General features: G+C 50.9%; 4 non-coding genes across 4 annotated transcripts; all 4 read right to left on the reverse strand.

The window, feature by feature from the left end:
• Positions 1-5: 5 nt before the first annotated feature.
• Positions 6-77, reverse strand: Trnac-gca (transfer RNA cysteine (anticodon GCA)). The gene has a single exon. It is a non-coding gene; the product is annotated as a tRNA-Cys (tRNA).
• A 74-nt stretch (positions 78-151) lies between these two features.
• On the reverse strand, positions 152-223 carry Trnac-gca (transfer RNA cysteine (anticodon GCA)). Its single transcript has one exon. It is a non-coding gene; the product is annotated as a tRNA-Cys (tRNA).
• A 5,113-nt stretch (positions 224-5,336) lies between these two features.
• On the reverse strand, positions 5,337-5,408 carry Trnac-gca (transfer RNA cysteine (anticodon GCA)). The gene has a single exon. It is a non-coding gene; the product is annotated as a tRNA-Cys (tRNA).
• A 5,296-nt stretch (positions 5,409-10,704) lies between these two features.
• Trnac-gca (transfer RNA cysteine (anticodon GCA)) lies at positions 10,705-10,776 on the reverse strand. Its single transcript has one exon. It is a non-coding gene; the product is annotated as a tRNA-Cys (tRNA).
• Positions 10,777-13,594: the final 2,818 nt, after the last annotated feature.

Below are 13,594 nucleotides of genomic sequence, written 5' to 3' on the forward strand. Positions count from 1 at the left end.
CGCTCAGGGGATACCCGGGTTTGAACCGGGGACCTCCCGATCTGCAGTCGAATGCTCTACCACTGAGCTATGCCCCCGGGCCACGATGTCGAGCACTAAGACTTCTTCCTGAGAGTCATATTACCGGGAAAAGAAACAAAAACTACCGCTCAGGGGGCATCCGGGTTTGAACCGGGGACCTCTCGATCTGCAGTCGAATGCTCTACCACTGAGCTATGCCCCGGGCCACGATGTCGAGCACTAAGTCTTCTTCCTGAGAGTCATATTACCGGGAAAAGAAACAAAAACTACCGCTCAGGGGGCACACGGGTTTGAACCGGGGACCTCTCGATCTGCATTCGAATGCTCTACCACTGAGCAATGCTTTTTTTTTCTTTATTGCCGGTTTCAAACAAAATCCAGAAACAACGGTACATATGATAAAATCGCTGACTTCACTCAAGTCAGCGCTACATAACTAAAAACGGGGCATAGACAATACCTTTTCAAATTCATGCAACCATTCAGGAGTACAGTTCTGACTCTTCCACATTTCTACAATACGTTGGGCACTCTCACAGAAATACTGCCTTGCTGGCCTTCCGTCTACGTCAGAGTGCCGAAACGCCATTCGAGACCTCCATATTCCGTGGAGGACCAGCAACATCACTAGGTCGTAAGGCACTCCATTATCGTCTTGCACTGCCAGAAACCGGATGCCATAAGGGCTCAACGGAAACTCCTTTTTCAATGTTCGCTGAAGAACGTCCCACAAAAACACCCCATCCCAACAATCCAAAAAAACATGTTCCACCGTCTCGGGCTTTTTACACAAAGAACAGTCCACACTCCATGGCACAAACAGACCCTTTTCTGACATCCATGTTTTAACTGGTAACACTCCACAGTGCAGTTTAAAGAAAAATGTTTTAACACCCGGGGGAATGGCCATAGCTTTTACACGTTTCAAAACGTTCTGCCCGGGTCCCACCGGAAACATGGATCGGTATAAAGGAACAGGAAAACAGATTTCAGCAAGGTCTTTATACAACTTTTTCTTCGACACAGCACTCAAGTACTCCATAGAGAACCGTACACAAAGAAATTGTGTCGCTTGAACAACTTCTTTCAAATACCCGTGTACTCCTCCATTGTAGCTTTGACATGACGTAACAATAAATTGGGGCAATAGCCTGCCTAACCTGACTTGAATAACAGTGCGCAGGAAGGGGTCCTTTACCTCGCGCAAGAAATAAAAACGATTCACCACTTGTCTCAAAAAAAGATGCGAGAGCGATAAACCGCCTTCGCGTACTCTTCGAAAAAGATTCGTCCTACTCGTCCTTTCCCAGGACGAACCCCAAACAAAAACAGCACAAACGCGATGCAGCCGCTGAACATTAGCGCGAGAACAGTGAATCACTTGCAAAACGTACCAAAGTTTCGCGAACAAAAATATGTTGCACACCGTTGCGCGCGCAAACATCGACAGCGCACGCCCCTTCCCTTCCCACTTTTCCGCTTTATCACGCATCGCAGTCGTCTGGCTTCGCCAGTACGGATCGCTATCTCTGTAGTTTTCAAGTGGCACGCCTAAGTATTTGACCGGCACAACCTGCCAGTTCATACCTTCAAAGACACTAGGGGTTACGTCCCAATTGCCATGCCAGAATCCCATGCACTTGCTCCAATTTACAGAGCTCCCAGTATACTCACAAAATGTCTGAAGCAACGCAACTGCATTGCTAATACTTTTTCTGTCTCGACAAAATAAAGCGATATCGTCCGCGTATGCCAATACACGGACCTCGCACGCCTGCAACTGGAAACCATGAATATTATTGCTGTTTATTATGCTAGCACAAAACGACTCGATGTACAAACAAAAGAGCAAAGGGGACAGCGGGCATCCTTGCCGCACTGAACGCGTGACAGTTATTTGACGGCTCACTGACTTATTTATTACCAGCCTTGTTGAACACTCCTTATACGCCATTCTTACGCCCTCCGTTATTACTTTTCCTAGGTTTATGTTTTCCAAAATAGTATAGAGTAGCTCATGTGAGACCTTATCAAAGGCCTTCTCAAGGTCTATTTGTAGCATGGCTACAACCTCATCCATTCCGTCACAACACTCGAGAATGCTCCGTGCTATGTGTATATTACTAGTTATAGACCTTCCTTTTATTCCACATGTTTGGTGTTCGCCTACTATGTCTATTATCACGCTCTGTAACCTCCTTGCTAAGACTTTCATTAATATTTTATAATCTACATTCGTTAAAGATATCGGCCTATACGCAGTAACTTTTCTGAGCTCTTCTTTTACATCTGTTTTGGGTATGAGAACAGTGTGCGATTGTGAAAACGATGGTGGAAGTCTTCCTAGTGTGTACGCTTCTGTGTACAGGTAACATAACACTGGACTTAGGTGATTGCGGAAAGCTTTGTAGAACGCAGTGCACAACCCGTCAGGGCCTGGAGACTTTCCAGGACTTAATTCATCGATAGCCTTCCTAACTTCTGCTGTAATTGGTAATTCTAAATTTTCTTTTACCTCTTCATCTATCGTCGACAACAAATTTAAAAAATTGTCCTTAAATCGTTCTAAGTCTACAGGTTGACACAAAAACAAACCATCATAAAACTCACAAAAAGCATTGCTAATTGCTTGTTGCTCATCGAGAACCTGCCCTTTATACTCTATTTCCGAGATAGAGTTGCGGGTAGCGTATCTCTTTTCAGAGCTAAGTGCTCTTTTTGTAGGGGCTTCCCCTAACATGAACTTTTCCGCACGAGCTCGCACTATCACGCCATGATATTTTCCTTGTTCTATAGCCTCTATCTGATGTTTCAAAGTTTTAATGTCTTCCTTGAACAGTCCAGGTGACTTGCACTCTAGTGCAGAAAGCGTCTCCAGGTTTGCTCTAAGCAGGGCTTCCTTTTTTCTTTTCTCATAATTTAAGGCAGCTGACCTTTCCAATGCTGACATCTTAATTTCTGCTTTGAAGTTCTCCCACTTAAAGGCACAGTCACATGTATCCTGTTCAAGGTTCCTAATCTTTTTCGTCACTTCTTTTACAAATTCTTCATCCTTCAACAATAAGCTGTTCATTTTCCACAAGTCCCAGTTGAACGACTTTTTATCTTTGCGCTTTCCAATCAAGAACGACACTAGGCAATGGTCGCTGAACGACACGGGTGTAACACTATACTCCGAGCACTCCGGCAGAAGTTCTAACGAAATATATGCTCGGTCTAATCTTGCGTGGCTCGTGCCTTGAAAGTGGGTGAATTGGATCTGCGTCTTACATTCCAACGCATCCCCCACGTCTTCCAAACCAAAATCTGCCGCGATACCAGTCAATGCAATCGTGCTTCCGTCGCGATAAGGAGTACAAGTAGATTTATCGCGAGCCGAGCACACACAATTAAAATCTCCCATTAACACGACAACCCGTTCTGTGCCAAGCCACGCCCGTAATTCTTCGAAAAACACTTTTCTTTCATCGGCTTTTGTCGGCGCGTACACGCAAACAATACGCCATTCTGTTGAGGCAAAAATAAAATCACAAATAAGAAAGCGCCCAGACAAACTGGACATCACGTTTTGCACTACTGCGCCGCTGCTCCGACGTATTAAAATGAGACACCCAGCCGATAAACCAACGGCATGGCTGACACAGACTTCATAACTGGAATTGAACACCCCCACCATCCTTTCCGTGCTTTGCTCGGTCTGTACTTTAGTCTCCTGAAAGGCCACGACGTCTAACTGCCTTTCGCTGATGAGTCTGTACAATTGAATTTGACGTTTGCGCTCAGAAAGACCGCGTACATTAAGGGTGGCACAACGCAGATGATATGAACACCGCATGAATGGAAGATGAAGGCACGTCGCACATTGTTACACACGCGTTACAGAAACACTGGCCCCGCCCCCTTTTCTACCCCTCAAAAAAAGAAAAAGTGTTGTCCGTGCCGTAACGCTCACTCGAAGACCTCTCCCCAAAAAACAGCAAACGTTTCGCTTACGGTGGCTTCCCCGTTGCATGTCCTCTGTCATAAGGCGTGGTGTTGGGCTTTGGCTTGAAGCTTGGACGCCTCAGCATAACCCCTCCCACACTTGCCTTGACGTTGCCGGAGTCACCAGAGTCCTCACGCTTGTCGTCCTCCTTACGCGGCCGCTTGACGGTGGCTTCCGGGTCGTCTCCGTCACCGTCGCCGGCGTCACGCACTTCACGAGTTAAGGCGGTGTTCGTCGAACCTGCCCCAACACACTCCTCACTTTTCGCGTCCCGCACAGGTGCCACTGGCGTAGGGTCGTTCTGGGAGGTCGATTGCTGCTCCGCGGGCGCAGCATTTACGTCCTCCACGCCTGGTTCCGCCAAAGGGTCCCCGGGTGCGGACGCACCACCTCCACCGGCCGCGGCCGCCTCCGCCTCCTCCTCGTCCATTCGGTTTTCGGCCGCGTCCGCGTCTCCGACAGGTCCGGTCACATGTGCATACTTCCGCACGCACTGTGTCGCTTCGTGACCGAAGCGGCGGCAGACCGTGCAGCGAGGCACCTTGCAGTCGCGCCTCATATGGCCCGTCCCCGAGCAGCGGAGGCACTGCGGGGCCCGGCCTGGAACGACCACGAGCGCCTGGCCGCCCGCAACCCGGAGCTCGTGCGGCAGGTCGTCGATCCTCACGCCGGCGTTGAGCCTGAGGGTCACCGACCGCGTCGTCGAAACTTTCTCGTTCATGCCCTTGACCCGCCACTTCTCACGTCCGATGTCGACGACACGCCCGTACGGTAGCAGCGCCGCTCGCACCTCCTCGTCCGGCACGTTGTAAAGAATCCAGTGCAATTTCATCCGCACATCTTGGTTCGCCGGATCGATGACGAGGCACCGGCGCTCCTTCACCTTCACGTCGGTGGCTGCGAGCATGCGCTTTACGCCGCCTTCGTCCCTGAATGTCAGGGCCCATACGTGGTTCATTTGATACGCCCCCAAGGCAAGCACCTCGGGGAGCAGTTCCAAACGAGCCAAAGTGTCCCTGAAATCTTCGACACGATAAGGCCTCGCACGAACGTCCGCATGTAGAAAAATGGTGTTTAAAACACACCGACCTGTTGGCAGCATTGGCAAACTCACGGGGTAATCTTCCGATTCCTGTCCAAAAAACCTGTTTCCGCGGCCAGACATGGCCGCATTCACCGCTCCTGAGGAGCCAATCATCCCGCGTCCGCACACTAGCGCGGCCGGAAGCAGAATCCTACCACTGAGCTATGCCCCCGGGCCACAATGTCGAGCACTAAGACTTCTTCCTGAGATTCATATTACCGGGAAAAGAAACAAAAACTACCGCTCAGGGGGCACCCGGGTTTGAACCGGGGACCTCTCGATCTGCAGTCGAATGCTCTACCACTGAGCTATGCCCCCTTTTTTTTTTCCCCCAAACACAATTTTTTATTTACAAGGATATACATATATACATAATGCACTGGCACGCTCGATGCGGTGACCAATGCTGGTACGCGTACATACTGTCGCCGCAGGGACTCCAATCACCTTTAGGCGTGCCTTCACTTGAGCCGCAGAGTAAGCAACGTAGTGGGACTGCGGTGGCAACAACGAACAAACAAGCAGGAAAATATGATATCCTGAGACAGTGTAATATCAGAGTACATGAACTGGGAATCGTGTGAAGGTAACATGTTCACATATGAGTGTAAACTCTGGGCAAGGATGTACAAAGCCTGTTCAGAGGGGAAAAGCGTCTCTACAAAGTACTAGTGAGGCAAGATCACAGCCATTGCCAGCGCTGCATCTCTTTTTCTTTAAAGCGCTGCAGTGCTTGGCATCCTTTTTGCAGTGAGTCGCGGAGCTCCGTGTCAGAATCTGATGCCCCCAACACGCTCACTGTCCATTCAGCCTTTGCCGTGAAGTGCCTCCAGGTAGGCCTGGGGTTCCTGGCGCACTCCACTGCATCCACTCGGGCCCTCCACAGCGAGTGGAGCCCCAGGACAAGCACGCAGTCCCGAAGCGCCTTGTTCTCTGTGGGCGCACTCAGGTGCCGGAGGCCTGACCACGACAGGTCCCATCGCTCGGTGTACGCGGTCTGCAGCTCGTCCCAGAAGACGGCGGCGGCGTTACAATCTGTGAGGACGTGTTCTGCCGTCTCGCGTTTTCCACAGAGGAGACAACCCGCGCCGCCATGGAGAAAGAAACCCTTATCCTCCAGACGTGCCTCTGCGGGCAGCACCCCCATGTGGAGGCGGAAGAAAAAGTCCTTTGAGGCGGTGGGCACAGGGAGTCGTCTTACTCGCTTCAAGACATCGTTAGGTATTGGGGGTTGTCGGTAGAGAGGGGGCGGCAGGACCTTCTCCACGAGGTCCCAGTATAGTTTTCTGGGTTTTGTTTTGAGCAGATAATCCCAAGAGAAATGCTGCTCGAGCATGGCTAAGGCTAGCGCGATTTCTTTGTAGAACCTCGTTCCGCGCCTGTCAAAGCAGAGTGATGCTGTCGTGGCAAGCCACGGGGCCAAGTGTCTGGTGCCCAGGCACTGCGTGGCTGCCACTAGGAACGGATCGCGTAGACCCAGAAAGTACAAGAATCGTTGGATAGTGAGTTTGAGCTCCGCGTTGACGAGCCCAAATCCACCCTTTTCTAGGCTCCAGAAGAGGTTTGAGCGGCGCATGGGCTCGAATGTGGACCGCCAGAGAAACACCGCCCAGGACCGGTGCAGCCTATTCAGGGTGTCTGCGTCGATGGAAGTTATGCGGGCCCCGTACAGCACTGCGGGGTATGCAATCGCATTGCACACATGAGCCCTCGTGAATAGAGCAATGTTTCTATTTCTCCATGGTTGCAGCTTTCTTTCCGCAGCTGACAGCTTGGGTTTCCACCGATTTTTGACTGCGACGCTTTGGTTGAGGTTGACTCCCAAGTAATTGGACATCTCCTCTTCCCAGGCCATTCCAAATAGGTGACTTGGTTTGGAAGCCCAATCACCCAACCAGGCTCCCCTCGACTTAAGTAAATTTATCTCTGCTCCCGAAAAGCGGCAAAACTGGTTTGCTAGTTTAATTACCTCGCCCACTTGTGATCCACGAGTGCAGATGAAGGCCACGTCGTCCGCATAGGCGAGAACACGGAGCTCCTCGTCTCCCATCTTCAGGCCATTGATGACCTCGGATGCAAGGGCCATACGGCAAAGTGGCTCAATATAGAGGGTGAATAGGATGGGTGACATGGGGCACCCCTGGCGCATCGACCTGTGGATGTCTATGGGCGTTCCCACAGACCTATTTGTTACTACGCAGGTAGATATGTCCTCGTAGCAAGTTTTGATCCAATCGATCATTGTGTCACCGATTCCGCAGTGTTGGAGGAGATCCAGTAGAAAATTGTGGTCCACCTGATCGAACGCTTTCCTCAGGTCCAGTTGAACGATGGCCAAAGGTAGCAGACCTGATTCAGCCGCCTCGATGGCTACCCTCATGCGATGTAGGTTGGAATTGATGGACCGCCCCTTGAAACCGCATGTCTGGTGAGGACCAACTACAGCGCTTAGTGCACTCTCCAGCCGTCTGGCGAGAACTCGGGCCAGGATCTTGTAGTCCGTTGAGAGAAGGCTGATCGGACGGTAATCGGTAACGTCGGGGATAGAATCGGTGGGTACTTTTTTGGGGATTAAGGCCAGGTGGCTTGTCCGCATGGAGGATGGCAGGCGCTTCTGCTTTCTTATTTCTTCGAAGACCATGGCTAGGATGGGGCTCAGTTCCTTTCTAAAGGCTATATAGAACTCTGAGATGATACCATCCGGTCCAGGAGATTTGTTCCGCGGTAGGCTCTTGATGGTACGCTCTATTTCCGCTTCTGTTATGGGGGTGTTGATCAAATCTTTGGTTTCTTCAGGTATTTTGGGAATTTGATTTAGTACTTCAGCTGGGGTTGCATCTAGGACTGACCGTCGAGAGAATAGTTCTGCATAATATTCAGCGAAAGCTCTTGCGACTTCCTCATTGCTTCTTGCCACACCTGCGGGATGTTTGACCTCCGTGATGTTTTTCTGTGCCGAGTTCTCCCTTTCGAAGGCTGCAAAAAGCTTCGATGGCCTTGCCTCGAACTCTACCTTTTGCTCCCTGCTCCGCACCAGGGCTCCCCAAAAACTCTTCTCAAGCTCTCCCCGGAGCTCTTCTTTAATTAACCGGATATCGTCTTTAAACTCCCTTGGTCTTTCTTCATCAGCCTCGATGAGCGCGCAGAGAGTCTCCGTGAGGCGGCCCTTTTTTTCTTTTTTTCGTGCGGCCTCCTCGCGCCCTATGGTGACTGCAAAACTTTTTATGCGTGCTTTAAAAGTTTCCCACTTTTCCACACTAATGGTTCCCGACCAAAGTGCTTCAATTTCTTTTTGAGTGTTTTCGACAAATGTCTCGTTTTTAAGTACTGTGGAGTTCATTAGCCATCGGGTACTTGAGTTCTGCTTAGCCGTGTATGTGTTAAGGGCCACGGTGCACGTTACGAGGCCGTGGTCCGAGAACGAGATGGGAGTGACGGTGTAGTCGGACACTCGTGTAACCCCTTCCCCCGACACGTAGATCCGGTCCAGACGCGCGTGGGACGAGCCCTGCCAGCGCGTGTAGCGTTCGGTTGGCCAGCTGCGCCCCAAGGCTACGTCGGACAGGTCGCTGTCCCGTAGGACTGCGCTCAAAACACGGGACGATGCGTCGACGCCACCACCTTTCCCTGTTCTGTCGTTAGCCCTCAACACACAGTTGAAGTCACCCCCAAGGAAAACTGCCCCAGACACACACAAGTAAGGCCGCAGGGCGTTAAACAGGTCCGAGCGAGCTGCTGTTTCATTGGGGGCGTAGACACACGCGAATCGCACCAGCTCGCTCCCCACGAGGACATCAACGAGGCAAAAACGGCCGTTTTCTGCGAGCTCGCAGTCAACAATTTTGAGGGAAGGGTTTTTCCGTATTAAAATGGCTGTACCGCCTGCGCGGGCTGAAGTTAAGGTGTGGAAGCACCAGAATTTGTGGCCGAATAGGCGTACAAAATTTTGGCTGTCTTCGATTGATGATAACTTGGTTTCTTGCAAAAGGGCAACATCGATATTCTCGTTGTTTAAAAGGTCGAGCAGCCAGTTCTTACGTTTGGAAGAAATTAGGCTAACTACGTTAATAGTAGCTATTTTAACCGCGTTGAGGGGGGCTGTCATCGTGGGGTGAGGGCTTACCGATTATCCGCTCAGCCGCAACCGCTGCCATTGTCGCGCGGTGTCGTGTCCGCACAGCCGGTGGGGGAGGCGGTCCTGCCGTCTTGCGCTGGGGCTGTTTTCTGTTCCCCCCTGAGCTGTTCAGGAATTCTCGGTGGTGCGTCTTTTGTGGTGGGCCTCTTCCCCTCCTGACCGTCTGGGGTGGTGGCGGCTTGCTTGGCTCGTGCCTGACGTCGTGTTTCGACTCTTCTCTCTTGAGGTGCTCCCTGGCTGGCTACTGAGGTGGAGGGGCACGGGTCGCTGATGGGCGCCGGCGCCGCGTTCTTTTCTTCTCGGCTGGTTTCCTGCTCGTTTTCCCCCTCCGCTGCCTGTTCTTGCTCGGTTCCGGCGGCGTTTTGAAGAAGGGGGCGGGGGGTTGCGGCTCCGTCATTCTCCAGTGGCAAGTCGGGGACACCTCCCTCCTTCCCCGCAGCTGTATCCAAGGTCTCGCCAGGGGGGGAGACGTTGTCGGCGCCTTCATTCCTTTTTTCATTTTCCTTGGCGGGTTGAACGCCCTTTGCCTGGGAGGAAGGCTGTGGGTTCGTTGTTTCTTGCATTTCTTCGATGTCCATAAACTCATCGAGAGGTTGTTCCGCGCGCTTGCCTCTGGCCTTGGCGGCGTAGCTTTGCACACACGCAGCGCTGTCGTGCCCAAACGTGCGACAGACGCGACACCAGGGCGTTGTACACTGCCGGCGCATGTGGCCGCGCAATTGGCAGCGCAGGCACATGGCAGGCCGGCCGGGTACTTCTATTAGGACCAGGTTTCCGTAGATGGTGACCTGGTCGGGTATCGCATCAAGGGAGTTCGCGTCCCTCGGCACGATCTGCACCACCCTCGTGGTGCTTCCCATGTGGTCTATGTTTGGGCGTCGCCACTTCTCGAACGAAACACTTTTGACGACACCGAAGCGTTCCAGGTGGTGCACCAGAAGTTCGTTTGGCACGGTTGTGGGTACCCAGTGGAGCTTCACTGTCTTTTCCTGATTGTTCTGGTCAATGACCAGGCACCTTTTTCCTTTCGCCTCGATTTCCCCCTTCGAGGCCAGTTCTTTCATTTCTTCGGGCGACTGGAACGTAACCAGCCATACATGGTTAAACTGAAAAGGTCCTAGGCCGGTGATCTTCTTCAAGTCAGTCACAGCGCTGAGAGCCACTGCAACGTCGTCGATCTTGTACGGCCGTGCCGACGGGTCGCCATGCAAAAACACCGAGTTTTCACTTAGCTTACCCGTCGGCAGGGTGGGAAGCAGGGTACGGTAGCCCGTCCGAGCGGCGGGCACTTCGGGTGGCGCAGAGGACCGGTTCGGCGCGCTCGCGCCTTCCGCTCACGAGGAGCCGTCTTTGTGCATGACTGCACCCTCTGAGAGCTGGGGAGAGACTGGTGAGCTATGCCCCCGGGCCACGATGTCGAGCACTAAGACTTCTTCCTGAGAGTCATATTACCGGGAAAAGAAACAAAAACTACCGCTCAGGGGGCACCCGGGTTTGAACCGGGGACCTCTCGATCTGCAGTCGAATGCTCTACCACTGAGCTATGCCCCCCTTTTTTTTTTTTTTTTTTCTTTATTACCGGCTTGGTACAAAACATGCAATACAACTTTTGCACAACACAAGCTTAAAAGCACTTGCCGACCTCTGGCAAGTGCGTGTGGGTTAAAACTGCTTGAGGGATACCAGTTCGTTCAATACGTTCATCCACGCTGGTGGTTCACTCTGGGCCTCGAAAACATCTCTTACAAAAGCGACGCTTTCCTTGAAGTATTCCCTCGCCGGGCGTGCGTTGACATCAGCGTGACGCACTGCCATACGCGTTTTCCATATACTGTGCAGGCTGAGGACAAGGAACATGTCATAAGGCACACCTTCGTCGTTTTCGGTTGGCAAAAACCGTATGCCATAAGGGCTTATTGGTAGATCTTTTTTTAAAGTTCTTTGCAGGATGTCCCAGTGAAATACGGCATCGCTGCAGTCAAGAAATATGTGCTCGATTGTCTCCGGTTTACGACAGATAATGCAGTCGATGCCCCAGGGAACATAAAGCCCTTTCTCTTGAAGCCAAGGTTTCACTGGCAAAGTACCGCTGTGCAGTTGAAAGAAAAAGGACTTCGTTGAGGACCGGACTGGCATTTTTTTAACTCTTTTTAGAACGTCTTGTCCTGGGCCTGCGCAATGTAGGGACCGGTACAAAGGCACCGGCAGTGTCACGTCAATCAAATCTTTGTACAGTCGTCTTCGGTGTACAGTACTGAGGTATTCTATTGAAAACCGCGCCTTTAAGAACTGGTATGCCAGAACAACTTCTCTTAAATAGCCCCGTGCAGTCGATCCCCCCACAACATAAGACGACACGACAAAGTCTGGCAAAACATCACGCAGCCTGAGTTGAATTACACTGCGCAAAAAGACATCTCTTTGGTCGCGTAGAAAAACAAAACGTGAGACAACTTGTCTTAAGAATAAGTGTACCAAACCCAAGCCGCCACTTCTCACGGAACGGAACAGGTTTGTGCGACTTGTGCGCTCCCACGTGGAACCCCAGACGAATACGGCAAAGACTCTATGCAACTTTTGCACATGAAGCCTTGTCATGTATAGCACTTGCAGTACATACCAAATTTTGGCCACCAGAAACAAATTGCACACAGTTGCACGGCCGAACATTGATAAATCCCGACCGCCCCATTTACCTGCTTTCCCCCTCACCCGTTCTGTCTCTGCTGCCCAGTATTCGTTCGTGTCACGATACTGGTCAAGCGGCACTCCCAGGTATCGTGAGGGTATAGTGGTCCACTGTGCATTTGCAAAAGAGGCTGGAGTGCTGTCCCACGCACCGTGCCAAAACCCTGTGGTTTTATCCCAGTTGATCTCACTACCGGTCTGTTTGCAAAACATGACCGCATCATTCACTGCTTCGAGAACGCTTTCTTTGTCAGCACACATAAGGGCCACGTCGTCAGCATAGGCGAGAATTTTGACCTCACTTTCATGAAGTCTAAAACCGCGCACGCTGTCATTGCAAATTACCTTCAAACAAAAAGGCTCGAGGTAGAGGGCAAAGAGTAAAGGTGCCAGAGGGCATCCTTGTTTAACGGATGACAGGATTTGGAAGCTGCTGGTTATTTTCTTGTTTATAATAAGACTGGCTGAGCAGTCCGAGTAGCTCATTCTGACGCCTTCTAAGATGACGGAACCGACATTCACGTGCTCCAGAATATCAAAAAGAATTTTGTGTGAAACGCGATCGAACGCCTTTTCTAAGTCAAGCTGTAGAACAGCGACGTGCCCACCCAGCGAGTCCACGCACTCTAGGATGCTCCTGGCCACATGAATGTTGGTCTGAATAGAGCGCCCTTTTATTCCACACGTTTGGTGTGGCCCCACAATATATGTTATTACTGCTTGCAACCTACTCGCTAAAACCTTCATAAAAATTTTATAATCGACGTTGGTGAGACTAATAGGGCGAAAGCCCTTAACTGACAATAACTTAATCGGGTCGTTGCTCTTTGGAATTAGAACGACATGCGAGTGTCTAAACGATTTTGGCAACATTTTTTTCTGATATGATTCCTTTAACACGGCGTAAAGGATCAGTCCCAGTTCACCCTTAAACGCTTTGTAGAAACTGGCCCCTAAGCCATCCGGTCCAGGGGATTTTCCCGTACTCAGTTCGTCAATGGCCTTCTCAATTTCGAATACACTTATTGGACCTTCCAGGTATTCTGTTACTTTGTCGTCTAACTTAGGCATCGTCGATAAGAAGCAGCTTTTAAACCCGTCTTCAAGGTCCCGCCCCTTCCCTAGCAGTTCGTGATAGTGCTGTACGAACGCTTGGCAGATCGTATCGCTGTCTTGCGTAACTTGTCCGCTGTAGTCTATTGCCGTGATTTCATTCTGCCTTGCGTATCTTTTTTCTTCGCCTAGCGAGCGCTTTGTTGGCGCTTCTCCTAACCATAATTTTTCTGCCCGGGCGCGTATTGCAGCCCCTCTGTATCTATCTGCATCTATCAGTTCAAGTTGCGCCTTCACCTCTCTAATAGCTTCTGTGAACTTCCCCGGCTGTGTTGTTTCGACGCTTAAAAGAAATTCGAGTTGTAGCTGTAGTTCTTTTTCTTTTTTCCTCTCCTCATGCCGTAGTGTGGAAGACCTTTCAATAGCGTCTATTTTAACTTCATGTTTAAAGTTTTCCCACTTTGGTGTGATGTCCGTTTGCTCTGCGTCCAACAGCGCTTTCAGTTTTTGACTTACTTTATCGACGAAAGCGTCGTCTTGGAGAAGCTTTGCATTAAACTTCCACAAAGACCAGTTGAATTTATGTTTTCTTTTGCCATATCCCAGGTCTAACGTCACTAAGCTGTGA

Source organism: Haemaphysalis longicornis, unplaced genomic scaffold (assembly GCF_048455015.1).
Source record: "Haemaphysalis longicornis isolate Haplotype H1 unplaced genomic scaffold, Haemaphysalis longicornis Haplotype H1 scaffold_1, whole genome shotgun sequence".
NCBI lineage: Eukaryota > Metazoa > Arthropoda > Arachnida > Ixodida > Ixodidae > Haemaphysalis > Haemaphysalis longicornis.